At 49.8% G+C, this 15,769-nt stretch overlaps 1 pseudogene; it reads right to left on the bottom strand.

Annotated features, from left to right (window-relative positions):
* Window positions 1-5,728: 5,728 nt before the first annotated feature.
* Window positions 5,729-5,890, bottom strand: LOC149451169 (U2 spliceosomal RNA; annotated as a pseudogene).
* Window positions 5,891-15,769: the final 9,879 nt, after the last annotated feature.

Here is a 15,769-nt window from a genome sequence, read left to right as displayed (position 1 = left end):
TCAGCCTTTTCTAGATGAGCCCACTACGCCATTTAGGCCATACTAAAAGTATAGTTGTCAATTTACCAGATATTATTATTATTATTACATCGAGTTTATATAGCGCCAAAGGGTTTGCTCAGCGCTGTACAATAGAGGGGGGACAATACATGAAACAGTACAGCAACTACAAGCAGCACACGAGGGTTAGAGGGCCCTACTCTTTCGAGCTTACAATCTAGGAGATATAAAGTCTAAGCTTGGGTTTTGAGGGGTCAGTTGACCCAATACTGATGTTTTAGTCATAAGTGAAACCAGGTGATGCAAGTCAACCTGCATCTGTTTTCTGCACATGGGAGTTTTCAAAGTTCTTGTCCATCTCTGCATCCTCTGGCACCCTTGTTGCTTTCTCTATAATTCTTCCTATGTTAATCTAACTATGCAAATTAGCCTCTTCCCCAGTGACATCACAGCTCCAGCAGACAGTTTGGTCTTTCCCAAGCCAGATCCTACCTCCAACACACACCCATGGTTCTTTTCCATGTGAGGTCCCACTTCCAGAATACATATTGGTCTTTTCCCAGTGAGATCCCACCTCACACACACATTGTGATCCCTCCTCCAACACACACTTTCTCCTCCAGAGACACCTCTGCCTATAGTTACACACTCCCACCACACGAACACCACATTGAACATTGCCCATGTCCTCCTTATAGACATGGGTGGCCCAAACACACAGTCTAAGGACTCAGAACTCAGAGTGAAGTTCAGTTCAGCAGTAGCCATTTCTGCCCTATCCCCCCTCTGCAGATGTAAGTTTCTTATAACTTTTTAAGCCTCATGCAGATAGACGTTTATTAGCTCCTGTATGCAGAGGCATTAAATCTCTGGTGTTGAAAGGCACACATGCTGCAGACAACTGCCAATATAAGTGAATAGATGTACTTGATTGTGGTCAGGTAAACACTGATGGCTTCCTCATTGGCGTTTACTGGTGCATGTGCATTCACTTATTTTATGCTTGAGAATTTATGCTTTAGCACATGGGAGCTGATAAGAGTCAATGTGTATGAAGCTGCATTGTGTAGTTTAGTATTGTGAGTATGTGCATGTGTGTGTTAGGACACGCATTGATCCTTTGTGTTCTGCCCCCAGCACACATATGATTTCCTATTACTTCTCCAGAACCTCTCCATCCTCTGGAACTCTCTACCCCAATCTATCAGACTATCGCCTACTCTGCTCACTTTTAGGCAATCTCTGAAAACCTATATTTTTAGGAAAGCTTATCCTGCCTTCAGATAATAATGGAATCTTCTATTCCTCCTATCAGTTCATCCCCCACAGTTATTACCTCTTGTACCACCAGCCCCTTCCTCTTAGATTGTAAGCTCCAAGGAGCAGGGCCCTCCTAACCCTCTTCTATTGAACTGTATTGTTGCTGTATTGTCTCCCTTTATATTTTAAAGTGCTGAGCAAACTATTGGCGCTATATAAATCCTGTATAATAATAATAATAATAATAATAATAATAATAATCCATACCAGCAGTAAAACATCCCTTCAGGAGGCACAGTTCTCTAGTCAGTTGACACCAGTAGTGCATATGCATTACCCATTAAACTACAAGGAGCAGGGCCCTCCTATCTCTCTTGTATTGAACTGTATTGTTGCTGTATTGTCTCCCATTATATTGTAAAGGGCTGAGCAAACTATTGGCACTATATAAATCCTGTATAATAATAATAATAATAGTGATCATTCTGTGGTGCATGTACATTATCCTCTCAGTGATCAGCTGCCACAGAAGAAGTGCTAACCCCTCAGTCCCCCAGCTTATTAGTGCTAACGCCTTACTGATCTGTCTGCAGTGCATGTGATCTGCTTCCTAAGCCTATACAGAAGATAAGGGCTGACAAGGGCTCAGTAACAGCAATACTTCCAACATAACTGTTCCAAAATACTTCCAATATCGCTGTTCCAACAAGTTAGGCTGCTGTCCACTCAAAGGAAGCAAGAAGATCAAACGTGGCATCAACTTCCAGAGTACTCTACTGGATTAGGGTAAGTATACTCTACAAATAAAAACATGTTTAATGGTAAATAACTATTACACTCTCCACAAATTGTGAAATGCTTTTTAATCGACAAGTTATTTAATACTGTGATGATAATGATCTCTGATGAACTTAAGCTGTTTGGAATGAATTGGGGAGTGGTAAAGAACTCAGTAGCATCCTAACTTTCCCCAGAATTCACAAGTTGGTAAGAAAAATGGTCAGATTTCGACTTCGTTCACATATATGCATTTTGCGTTTGTTGCTTTCCCTAGTGCTTTTTACAGTTTGTTTTGCGTTTTTCTACATGCATTTTTACTGTGTTTTGTTCAGCTCTTTTTTTTTGAAAAAGGGATTTTTTTTGTTGCTGGGCAGATTAAGAATGTGAAACGCAGCAAAAACGCGCTACCATGCATTTCAGCAGCTTCTACATTGTGCCAAAAATGTTGCTTTTTACTTTTAAAAAAGTCCCTGCCCCTTTTCAAAAATGCAGCAGCTCAAAAAGCATAATTGTGAACATGTGCCATAGGAAACCATGTTAAATGGATCGTAGTGCGTTTCTGCAAAAAGCACTAAAAACGCATTAGTGTGAACGGAGCCTAAGAGTTATGTTTTGTACCATCTCCATAACTGTTACTGTAAAAATGTTACTTTTCTAAAAAGTGGCAACACTAATATATACAAAGATTTAAATCCGTTAAACATCAAACATGCCTACATTTTAAGGTTCAGAAGGCTAATAAGACATATTAGACCTTGTAGAAGAAGGATGCATCCAATCTATATTATGTTTGGTATCTAACAAATCATATTTTCATTCAACCAACAATGGTGGTTGTTGTATTGTGAAGCCTTGTCACATGGAAATATAGCTGTACTCAGGATAGTTGGCATTACATATATATATGGGACAACACAGTGGCTAAGTGGTTATCACTTCTGCCTGGCAGTACTAGGGTCGTTGGTTCAAATACCAACCACGGTACCACCTGCCTGGAGTCTGCATGTTCTCCCTGTGCCTGCGTGGGTTTCCTCCGGGTACTCCGGTTTCCTCCCTCACTCCAAAGACATGCTGGTAGGTGAATTGGATCCTGTCTACATTGGCCCTAGTATGTGTATGTATGAATGTAAGTTAGGGACCTTAGATAGTACGCCCCTTGAGGGTTAGAGACTGATGTAAAATGTACAATATATATGTAAAGCGCTGCATAAATCGATGGCGCTATATAAGTACCTGTAATAAATAAATAATAATATTTAAAGCAGAGTTCCACTCAAAAGAGGAAGCTCCACTTATTTCCCTCCACTGCCATATTTTGCACCTATTGGGGGGGAGCGGATACCTGTTTTTGACAGGTACCCGCTCCCACTTCCGGCTTTTGTGCGCTGCGGCAAACTGGACCAGAATTTCGGCCTCCTCCTCCCTCCCACAGTCCCCTGGGAACTTTCGCAGGTCCCAGGAGACTGCCGGACTAATTAGGAGGAGCAGCGTGGCTCGCACATGCGCAGTGGGCACCAGGCTGTGAAGTTGCAAGCTGTCACAGCCTGGTGCCCACAGTTGACATGCTGGCGCTGTGGAGGAGAGAAGGGGAGAAGGGATGGTGCGGGTGAGAACATCGCTGGACTCCGGGACAGGTATGTGTGTGTTTACAGTTTTTGTAGCTGCTGACTTTTAATAAACACAAAAACGGCTGGAACTCCACTTTAAAACTCGTTCAGCTTAATCTCTGAATGTTCTAACTAGAAATACAGATCTTTTACATTTCTGTCTGGGCATGGCAGGAAGTTATACAGACCTTTTTAAAGGTCAGAATTACAAAAGGGAAGCCATAAACATTGCATGTTTATGCTAAAACACATGGTGATGGCTACTATGTGAAGAGTTTACTGCTTAGGTAACCTGCACCAATGCCGATCACTCTCAGTATGCTGGTGCCTAAATTGTGATCCTGCAAGCTGAAAAGTCTCTGGTAAGGGTGAGGTTGAGGAAGTAATCATCACAAGTACCGCTGTCCCTTGCAAGTGCTAAAGTATCCTTAGGACTGATACTGTAGGTAGAAACTAAAACACACAAAAGTAAAGAGGGCACTGGAGAGTGCAGAAAATCACAATTTTAATGAACATTGAAAAAAAATACTTACAATAGAAGATTCTTGGTCAAAGCCATGTCATCAGGTTGATTCATGAACAGAGGTCCACAGTCCTTATAGAAAGTTGATGGTTTCTCCGAAGCTTTATTACCAGCCAAGTGAAGGATGAAAAAAATCCAAAAGAGGTCCAATTTTCTTAACCTGATAGTCTGTAAATGAAAGGGAGACCAGCTGTCAACATGGAAGATAAAAGGGCTGTTCATAAAAAGAAGATTTTTCTGTGTAAACCAGTGCACTTTGTGATATTTTAAAGCGGAGTTCCACTCACCCTGTCGAAAAATAAAAGTCAGCAGCTACAAAAACTGTAGCTGCTGACTGTTAAAAAACAGCCACTTACCTGTTCTTCAGTGCTGCGGTGTGTCCTCTGCAGCCCATTTCACCAGCCGTCCTGTATTCCAGGAGGCCGGCATCTTCAGTGTGGGCACCCGGCTGTGACAGCTTGCGGCTTCACATCCGGGTACCCACTGCGCATGTGCGAGTAGCGCTGCGCTTCATGAATGGTCCTGTAGTCTTCTGGGTCCTGTCATGTGTCCCAAAAGACTACAGGGAGAGAGGGAGAGAGGAAACCTTCCGTTTCCGATCGCCTAGGCCAGGGGTAGACAACCTGCGGCTCTCTAGCTATTGTGGAACTACATTTCCCATGAGACATTGCAAAATTGACAGTTACAGCTATGACTTGCAGAGGCATGATGGAACTTGTAGTCCTGCAACAGCTGGAGAGCAGCAGGTTGCCTACCCCTTTTTTTTTTTTTTTTAATGTCCGCAAACGTGCAACTATAACGAAAAACCCGTAAGTGTTCACAAAAAAAGTGCAAGTGCAAAACACCACACGAAAAAGTGCACTTAGGGGTGTGCTTTTCCTTCCCCCGAAGGGGATGGACCGCTACCCTGATCCCCCGGGACACAAAGCTCCTGACAGGGACAAGGTTCCCATTTGGTCCTCCTGGCCAAAAGGCCTTGTGGACCACCGTTCCTTGTGTCCAGCCGAAGCCAGACATCCAGTACTTGGTCAGGGGGCTCTCCCGAAGAGAAAACCCCCTAGGGACAGGGGAGGAAGGAACCAAAAGGCCACACATCCTCCCCCTAGACTTCAGGGCAGGCCCGAGGACCCACACCCTCCATCCTGTGAGGAAAACACACACATAAGTAAAGAAAAAGTGACAAAACGTGGGAGGTGAAATAAATTAAATAAATAGAAAATAAAAAGTGGTCGTGCCAAATAGTGCACAGACCAGGCCCTGAGGCCTGTAGCAAAAATTGCCCTGATCCTAGCCAAAAGGCCTGGTCCTAAGGGTGCTGTGCAGAAAAAGTTTGAAAACAAGTGACCATGTGCCATTTTCACACAGTGGGGTCCCACACCCAGGTGCTACTAGTGGCACCCCTGAGGCGACTACTCAGGGGGCACTGGTTTGCGGACTCTCTGCCTTCCCGACCCCTGGCCAGACAAGGTAGATCCGTCCAAATCAGGAGGTACTGAGTCCTTCTGATGTTCCAAAGGGGAATTACTACCAGGTACCAGCTACATGTGGGCATCCCGGGTTCTGTTCCCCCCGTAATAGCCATCCGGACCCCCATCATACCAGCAGGGGTACTATACAAACAGTCATCCCTGCAAAGCTAGAATGACCGTGGAGCACCCCTACTGGACACTGATAAGAACAGATACTACACTTGATCTTAGCCAAAAGGCCGAAAAGCAGGTTGCCTACCCCTGGCCTAGGCGATCGGACTGGAAGTGGGAGTAGGTACCTTTCAAATTCGGGTACCCGCTCTCCCCCTGCCCCCCAAAGGTGCCAATCCTTAATGGGGAGCAGTCCTTAAAGCGGAACTTCCCCTTTTGGGTGGAGCTCCGCTTTAAGTTTAGAGTTTATAAAACTGTGAAATGTCAAAGTGAGCATATAATAAAAATACATAATCAGAAGTTACCTACAGTAAAAACCTCATGTTAAAATGATCCGCAGTTTAGGAAGAAAACTGTTACAGGAGTTTTTTGCAAATTTCAAAAGTTTTGAAAAAGTCGAATTTAGCCCACTCGTACTATCTTCTGGGCTTCCATTTTGGTCCAATAATGTGAAAGGAGGCTGCAGTGACCAAAGGAAGACCATGGAGGAAATAAAGAAAAGTTGAGATTTGCATACAAATTGAGCTGCCTATGCCTTTGGATCTATTGATCTTTAGGAGATACAGTTTTCATAGGAGGTAATCTGCAAGTATGTGTTTTTTTCATCAATTCACAGTTGAAATTGCCAGGGATTATTAAAGTTTTACTTCAACTGCATTGCACATGTAATTGTTTTGGAGAATTCCCCCTTAATAACCTGATACTGATTTGAGGATTATATTTTCTAGTTGCATTCCTATTTAGGAAAGTACAACAGTATCATACCAAGTTATACAAAACATATCAACTTCCAGTTTGGCATACCTCCCAGAATATTAATCATTCTGGGATAATGTTATAACATGACGCCAAAGATGTTAGTGCACAAACATTTTATTATAGTTAATTACTCTCCGGATTTGTGTATCAGTAACATTGTGTGAACAAATAGTATAGCCTGTAACCACTTTAAAATCTGAGATATGTTTTAATGGGTGATAAAAATGAGATTCCATTGAAAGATGTTTAAATATTTGCAGATCTTTGTGTCTCTTTATTTTAATGGCTTTGGGTTCAAAGTCTATTTCTCTTGCATATTTCTTTCTGAAAGTGCTGATAAAATAGTCTCTCTACTTTTCAGTTACATTTTGCACCTGAAATGGTTCAAGTGGGAGGTTATGACCTAGTGTGTTTGACTAACTTTTCGTAGAATAATATTTACTCAGTTTGGCTGGACTGTCTGGACCTGGGGATAATAGGACTGTGGGGGGAGGATAAAGAACATTATTTCTTAGATAATAGGACAAATCTAATAAACACTAATAAGATATGGTCAATGAACAGATTACCAAATACAAATTTGGAAATATAAGCTAATACCAAATAGAGATGAGCGAAGTATTCAAAAATTCGATTCGACTGATTCGGCGAATTCGTGGAAAAATTTTGATTCGAGTCGAATATATTCGCTGTGAATTTAACTTAAAAAAGGGTGTTTCTAGGCTTCAGAGAGACTTAATATTAGTGCTGAACACTGTACCTTTAATTTAAATGCCCTTGGAGTCTGCTGGGGAAGAGAAATAATACTGTCAGGCAGTATGACATGCAGATGAGTGCCGTCGATCTTAGAATCACCGCACACTTCACTCATTTGGGCAGTCACGGGGCCAAAACCAGAGTGTGGAGCCACAGTGTGGCGGTGGAGGCAGCAGCAATGGGAGGCCATACAGCACCCTATGACAAAAATGGAAACCACCAGCAGTGTGAGGAGACCTGAAAGTGGCACATGGCAGAGTGTGGCGATAGAGACAGCAGCAATGGGAGGCCGTACAGGGACCCATGACACACTCTGGACCTGGCAGCAGCATGAGGAGGCGGTACAGGGGCCCATGGCAGATTACGGGCCTGGCAGCAGCATGAGGAGTCGGTACGGGGGCCCATGGCAGATTACGGGCCTGGCAGCAGCAATGGGAGGCCGTACAGGGACCCATGACACAATCTGGACCTGGCAGCAGCATGGGGAGGCGGTACAGGGGCCCATGACAGATTACGGGCCTGGCAGCAGCATTTGGAGTCGGTACGGGGGCCCATGACACACTCTGGACCTGGCAGCAGCATGAGGAGGCGGTACAGGGGCGCATGACAGATTACGAGCCTGGCAGCAGCAACTTGGACAGGAGGACGTTCAGTTTCTGCACCGTCTGGTGCGTGCTCGCAAACTGTTGTCTCTTGGAAACGGATTCCAAGAAAGACTGCTGACGGAATCCGTGAAGAGGAGTAGCAGGAGAAGGAGCATCTGAACGAGCGGAATATGCCAACAAGCGACAACAGGGGCCCATGACAGATTACGGGCCTGGCAGCAGCATGAGGAGTTGGTACGGGGGCCCATGGCAGATTAGGGGCCTGGCAGCAGCTATGGGAGGCCCGTAATCTGCCAGCACCCTATGACAAAAAATGGAACCCACCAGCAGTGTGAGGAGACCTGAAAGTGGCACATGGCAGAGTGTGGCGATGGAGACAGCAGCAATGGGAGGCCGTACAGGGACCCATGAGAGACTCTGGACTTGGCAGCAGCATGAGGAGGCGGTATAGGGGCCCATGGCAGATTAGGGGCCTGGCAGCAGCTATGGGAGGCCCGTAATCTGCCAGCACCCTATGACAAAAAATGGAATACACCAGCAGTGTGAGGAGACCTGAAAGTGGCACATGGCAGAGTGTGGCGATGGAGACAGCAGCAATGGGAGGCCGTACAGGGACCCATGAGAGACTCTGGACTTGGCAGCAGCATGAGGAGGCGGTATAGGGGCCCATGGCAGATTAGGGGCCTGGCAGCAGCTATGGGAGGCCCGTAATCTGCCAGCACCCTATGACAAAAAATGGAACACACCAGCAGTGTGAGGAGACCTGAAAGTGGCACATGTTTGGGGCATGATTCATGGCGGATTTAGTCAGTTGTGTCAGGAACTGGTGGTTTGAAATCCAGACTAATCCACGCCTGATTCATTTTCACAAACGTCAGTCTCTCCACACTTTGGGTGGACAGTCGTGTCCTCCGCGGAGTTACAATACCTCCTGCCGCACTAAACACGCGCTCCGATGCCACGCTACTGGCCGGGCATGACAGCCTTTCAAGGGCAAATTCAGCTAGTTGGGGCCAAAGGTCAAGTTTCGTTGCCCAGTAGTCAAGGGGATTGTCTACCTCGGTTGGCAGGGTGCTGTCCAAGTAGGCCTAAGCCTGTTGTTTGAGGTCCTGCTCCAGGTCCACCTGATGCTGCTGCTGCTGCTGCTGCTGTGGCTGGTTAGTAGTTTCCTCACTGCGCTGGTGAAGAAAGCTACTCATCATCGACTGCAGACTGAGGCAGCCGCTGCTGGTGGAGCTGCCACTGCTCCTACCACCCCACCCCTCCCCTGCTGCCATGGCAGCGGAACGCGAGCGCACAGGGCCCACAGTGTCTGAGGATGGACGATGGCGCAGACAGGCAGAGACCAGCTGACTACATAGGTGTTTTTTATAGTACGTTATTTTGGCCTCCCTCTCAGCAGGTGTGAAAAAGGCCACCATTTTTGAACGGTAGCGAGGGTCCAACAAGGTGGACAGCCAAAAGTCATCCCTCTGTCTGATGGTTATTATTCGGCTGTCGCTACGCAAGCAACCGAGCATGCTATGGGCCATTTGTGCCAAGGAATGCGAGGGACTCCCTGCCTCCATCTCCACAGCATACTGCCACGGTGCGTCTGGGTCCTCTGTCTCCTCCTCCTCCTCCTCTACCAGATGCTCCTGCTCCTCCACTCCTGTCCGCTGAGTGGAAAAACCACCCATTTCACTCAATAATTCCTGAGCACCAATGTCCTCCTCTACCTCCTCCTCTTCTTCCTGTCCTGCCCCCACAGGGGTCATGTGGCGTTGAGATCTGTGCGCCACGTCTACCGCACCCTGACCAGCCATTGTTAACAGCATTTGTTCCAGGACGTGCAACAGAGGAATGACGTCGTTCATCCCATAGTCCTGCCGACTCACGAATAGCGTGGCCTCCTCAAAGGGCCTGAGCAAGCGCAGGTGTCACGCATGAGCTGCCAATGGCTGACATCTAAGTTACACAGGGAGTACCTTTATCCGCTTTTAACATCAGGAAATCGGTGGTGGCCTTTCGCTGTTCGTAAAGGCGGTCTAACATATGTAGGGTTGAATTCCACCTTGTTGCAACGTCACAGCATGAGGAGTCGGTACGGGGGCCCATGGCAGATTACGTGCCTGGCAGCAGCAATGGGAGGCCCGTAATCTGCCAGCACCCTATGTCAAAAAATTCAACACACCAGCAGTGTGAGGAGACCTGAAAGTGGCACATGGCAGAGTGTGGCTATGGAGACAGCAGCAATGGGAGGCCGTACAGGGACCCATGACACACTCTGGACTTGGCAGCAGCATGAGGAGGCGGTATAGGGGCCCATGGCAGATTAGGGGCCTGGCAGCAGCTATGGGAGGCCCGTAATCTGCCAGCACCCTATGTCAAAAAATTCAACACACCAGCAGTGTGAGGAGACCTGAAAGTGGCACATGGAATGAGAGACTGTGGACCTGGCAGCAGCATGAAGAGGCGGTATAGGGGCCCATGGCAGATTAGGGGCCTGGCAGCAGCTATGGGAGGCCCGTAATCTGCCAGCACCCTATGTCAAAAAATTCTACACACCAGCAGTGTGAGGAGACCTGAAAGTGGCACATGGCAGAGTGTGGCGATGGAGACAGCAGCAATGGGAGGCCGTACAGGGACCCATGAGAGACTCTGGACCTGGCAGCAGCATGAGGAGGCGGTATATAGGGGCCTATGGCAGATTAGGGGCCTGGCAGCAGCTATAGGAGGCCCGTAATCTGCCAGCACCCTATGTCAAAAAATTCTACACACCAGCAGTGTGAGGAGACCTGAAAGTGGCACATGGCAGAGTGTGGCGATGGAGACAGCAGCAATGGGAGGCCGTACAGGGACCCATGAGAGACTCTGGACCTGGCAGCAGCATGAGGAGGCGGTATATAGGGGCCTATGGCAGATTAGGGGCCTGGCAGCAGCTATGGGAGGCCCGTAATCTGCCAGCACCCTATGTCAAAAAATTCTACACACCAGCAGTGTGAGGAGACCTGAAAGTGGCACATGGCAGAGTGTGGCGATGGAGACAGCAGCAATGGGAGGCCGTACAGGGACCCATGAGAGACTCTGGACCTGGCAGCAGCATGAGGAGGCGGTATATAGGGGCCTATGGCAGATTAGGGGCCTGGCAGCAGCTATGGGAGGCCCGTAATCTGCCAGCACCCTATGTCAAAAAATTCAACACACCAGCAGTGTGTGAGGAGACCTGAAAGTGGCACATGGCAGAGTGTGGCGATGGAGACAGCAGCAATGGGAGGCCGTACAGGGACCCATGACAGACTCTGGACCTGGCAGCAGCATGAGGAGGCGGTATATAGGGGCCTATGGCAGATTAGGGGCCTGGCAGCAGCTATGGGAGGCCCGTAATCTGCCAGCACCCTATGTCAAAAAATTCTACACACCAGCAGTGTGAGGAGACCTGAAAGTGGCACATGGCAGAGTGTGGCGATGGAGACAGCAGCAATGGGAGGCCGTACAGGGACCCATGAGAGACTCTGGACCTGGCAGCAGCATGAGGAGGCGGTATATAGGGGCCTATGGCAGATTAGGGGCCTGGCAGCAGCTATGGGAGGCCCGTAATCTGCCAGCACCCTATGTCAAAAAATTCTACACACCAGCAGTGTGAGGAGACCTGAAAGTGGCACATGGCAGAGTGTGGCGATGGAGACAGCAGCAATGGGAGGCCGTACAGGGACCCATGACAGACTCTGGACCTGGCAGCAGCATGAGGAGGCGGTATATAGGGGCCTATGGCAGATTAGGGGCCTGGCAGCAGCTATGGGAGGCCCGTAATCTGCCAGCACCCTATGTCAAAAAATTCAACACACCAGCAGTGTGTGAGGAGACCTGAAAGTGGCACATGGCAGAGTGTGGCGATGGAGACAGCAGCAATGGGAGGCCGTACAGGGACCCATGAGAGACTCTGGACCTGGCAGCAGCATGAGGAGGCGGTATATAGGGGCCTATGGCAGATTAGGGGCCTGGCAGCAGCTATGGGAGGCCCGTAATCTGCCAGCACCCTATGTCAAAAAATTCTACACACCAGCAGTGTGAGGAGACCTGAAAGTGGCACATGGCAGAGTGTGGCGATGGAGACAGCAGCAATGGGAGGCCGTACAGGGACCCATGACAGACTCTGGACCTGGCAGCAGCATGAGGAGGCGGTATATAGGGGCCTATGGCAGATTAGGGGCCTGGCAGCAGCAATGGGAGGCCCGTAATCTGCCAGCACCCTATGTCAAAAAATTCAACACACCAGCAGTGTGAGGAGACCTGAAAGTGGCACATGGCATGAGAGACTGTGGACCTGGCAGCAGCATGAAGAGGCGGTATAGGGGCCCATGGCAGATTAGGGGCCTGGCAGCAGCTATGGGAGGCCCGTAATCTGCCAGCACCCTATGTCAAAAAATTGAACACACCAGCAGTGTGAGGAGACCTGAAAGTGGCACATGGCAGAGTGTGGCGATGGAGACAGCAGCAATGGGAGGCCGTACAGGGACCCATGAGAGACTCTGGACCTGGCAGCAGCATGAGGAGGCGGTATATAGGGGCCTATGGCAGATTAGGGGCCTGGCAGCAGCTATGGGAGGCCCGTAATCTGCCAGCACCCTATGTCAAAAAATTGAACACACCAGCAGTGTGAGGAGACCTGAAAGTGGCACATGGCAGAGTGTGGCGATGGAGACAGCAGCAATGGGAGGCCGTACAGGGACCCATGAGAGACTCTGGACCTGGCAGCAGCATGAGGAGGCGGTATATAGGGGCCTATGGCAGATTAGGGGCCTGGCAGCAGCTATAGGAGGCCCGTAATCTGCCAGCACCCTATGTCAAAAAATTCTACACACCAGCAGTGTGAGGAGACCTGAAAGTGGCACATGGCAGAGTGTGGCGATGGAGATAGCAGCAATGGGAGGCCGTACAGGGACCCATGAGAGACTCTGGACCTGGCAGCAGCATGAGGAGGCGGTATATAGGGGCCTATGGCAGATTAGGGGCCTGGCAGCAGCTATAGGAGGCCCGTAATCTGCCAGCACCCTATGTCAAAAAATTCAACACACCAGCAGTGTGAGGAGACCTGAAAGTGGCACATGGCATGAGACACTGTGGACCTGGCAGCAGCATGAGGAGGCGGTATATAGGGGCCCATGGCAGATTAGGGGCCTGGCAGCAGCTATGGGAGGCCCGTAATCTGCCAGCACCCTATGTCAAAAAATTCAACACACCAGCAGTGTGTGAGGAGACCTGAAAGTGGCACATGGCAGAGTGTGGCGATGGAGACAGCAGCAATGGGAGGCCGTACAGGGACCCATGAGAGACTCTGGACCTGGCAGCAGCATGAGGAGGCGGTATATAGGGGCCTATGGCAGATTAGGGGCCTGGCAGCAGCTATGGGAGGCCCGTAATCTGCCAGCACCCTATGTCAAAAAATTCAACACACCAGCAGTGTGTGAGGAGACCTGAAAGTGGCACATGGCAGAGTGTGGCGATGGAGACAGCAGCAATGGGAGGCCGTACAGGGACCCATGAGAGACTCTGGACCTGGCAGCAGCATGAGGAGGCGGTATATAGGGGCCTATGGCAGATTAGGGGCCTGGCAGCAGCTATGGGAGGCCCGTAATCTGCCAGCACCCTATGTCAAAAAATTCAACACACCAGCAGTGTGAGGAGACCTGAAAGTGGCACATGGCATGAGAGACTGTGGACCTGGCAGCAGCATGAAGAGGCGGTATAAGGGCCCATGGCAGATTAGGGGCCTGGCAGCAGCTATGGGAGGCCCGTAATCTGCCAGCACCCTATGTCAAAAAATTGAACACACCAGCAGTGTGAGGAGACCTGAAAGTGGCACATGGCAGAGTGTGGCGATGGAGACAGCAGCAATGGGAGGCCGTACAGGGACCCATGAGAGACTCTGGACCTGGCAGCAGCATGAGGAGGCGGTATATAGGGGCCTATGGCAGATTAGGGGCCTGGCAGCAGCTATGGGAGGCCCGTAATCTGCCAGCACCCTATGTCAAAAAATTCTACACACCAGCAGTGTGAGGAGACCTGAAAGTGGCACATGGCAGAGTGTGGCGATGGAGACAGCAGCAATGGGAGGCCGTACAGGGACCCATGACAGACTCTGGACCTGGCAGCAGCATGAGGAGGCGGTATATAGGGGCCTATGGCAGATTAGGGGCCTGGCAGCAGCAATGGGAGGCCCGTAATCTGCCAGCACCCTATGTCAAAAAATTCAACACACCAGCAGTGTGAGGAGACCTGAAAGTGGCACATGGCATGAGAGACTGTGGACCTGGCAGCAGCATGAAGAGGCGGTATAGGGGCCCATGGCAGATTAGGGGCCTGGCAGCAGCTATGGGAGGCCCGTAATCTGCCAGCACCCTATGTCAAAAAATTGAACACACCAGCAGTGTGAGGAGACCTGAAAGTGGCACATGGCAGAGTGTGGCGATGGAGACAGCAGCAATGGGAGGCCGTACAGGGACCCATGAGAGACTCTGGACCTGGCAGCAGCATGAGGAGGCGGTATATAGGGGCCTATGGCAGATTAGGGGCCTGGCAGCAGCTATGGGAGGCCCGTAATCTGCCAGCACCCTATGTCAAAAAATTCTACACACCAGCAGTGTGAGGAGACCTGAAAGTGGCACATGGCAGAGTGTGGCGATGGAGACAGCAGCAATGGGAGGCCGTACAGGGACCCATGAGAGACTCTGGACCTGGCAGCAGCATGAGGAGGCGGTATATAGGGGCCTATGGCAGATTAGGGGCCTGGCAGCAGCTATGGGAGGCCCGTAATCTGCCAGCACCCTATGTCAAAAAATTCTACACACCAGCAGTGTGTGAGGAGACCTGAAAGTGGCACATGGCAGAGTGTGGCGATGGAGACAGCAGCAATGGGAGGCCGTACAGGGACCCATGAGAGACTCTGGACTTGGCAGCAGCATGAGGAGGCGGTATAGGGGCCCATGGCAGATTAGGGGCCTGGCAGCAGCTATAGGAGGCCCATAATCTGCCAGCACCCTATGTCTAAAAATTCTACACACCAGCAGTGTGTGAGGAGACCTGAAAGTGGCACATGGCAGAGTGTGGCGATGAAGACAGCAGCAATGGGAGGCCGTACAGGGACCCATGAGAGACTCTGGACCTGGCAGCAGCATGAGGAGGCGGTATATAGGGGCCTATGGCAGATTAGGGTCCTGGCAGCAGCTATGGGAGGCCCGTAATCTGCCAGCACCCTATGTCAAAAAATTCTACACACCAGCAGTGTGTGAGGAGACCTGAAAGTGGCACATGTTTGAGGCATGATTCATGGCGGATTTAGTCAGTTGTGTCAGGAACTGGTGGTTTGAAATCCAGACTAATCCACGCCTGATTCATTTTCACAAACGTGAGTCTCTCCACACTTTGGGTGGACAGTCGTGTCCTCCGCGGAGTTACAATACCTCCTGCCGCACTAAACACGCGCTCCGATGCCACGCTACTGGCCGGGCATGACAGCCTTTCAAGGGCAAATTCAGCTAGTTGGGGCCAAAGGTCAAGTTTCGTTGCCCAGTAGTCAAGGGGATTGTCTACCTCGGTTGGCAGGGTGCTGTCCAAGTAGGCCCAAGCCTGTTGTTTGAGGTCCTGCTCCAGGTCCACCTGATGCTGCTGCTGCTGCTGCTGCGGCTGGTTAGTAGTTTCCTCACTGCGCTGGTGAAGAAAGCTACTCATCATCGACTGCAGACTGAGGCAGCCGCTGCTGGTGGAGCTGCCACTGCTCCTACCACCCCACTCCTCCCCTGCTGCCATGGCAGCGGAACGCGAGCGCACAGGGCCCACAGTGTCTGAGGATGGACGTTG

This window comes from Staurois parvus, unplaced genomic scaffold (genome assembly GCF_062004578.1).
Source record: "Staurois parvus isolate SC_StPar_1 unplaced genomic scaffold, SC_StPar_1.0 ptg000548l, whole genome shotgun sequence".
Taxonomy (NCBI): Eukaryota; Metazoa; Chordata; class Amphibia; order Anura; family Ranidae; genus Staurois; species Staurois parvus.
This window is presented reverse-complemented; position numbering and strand designations above follow the sequence as displayed.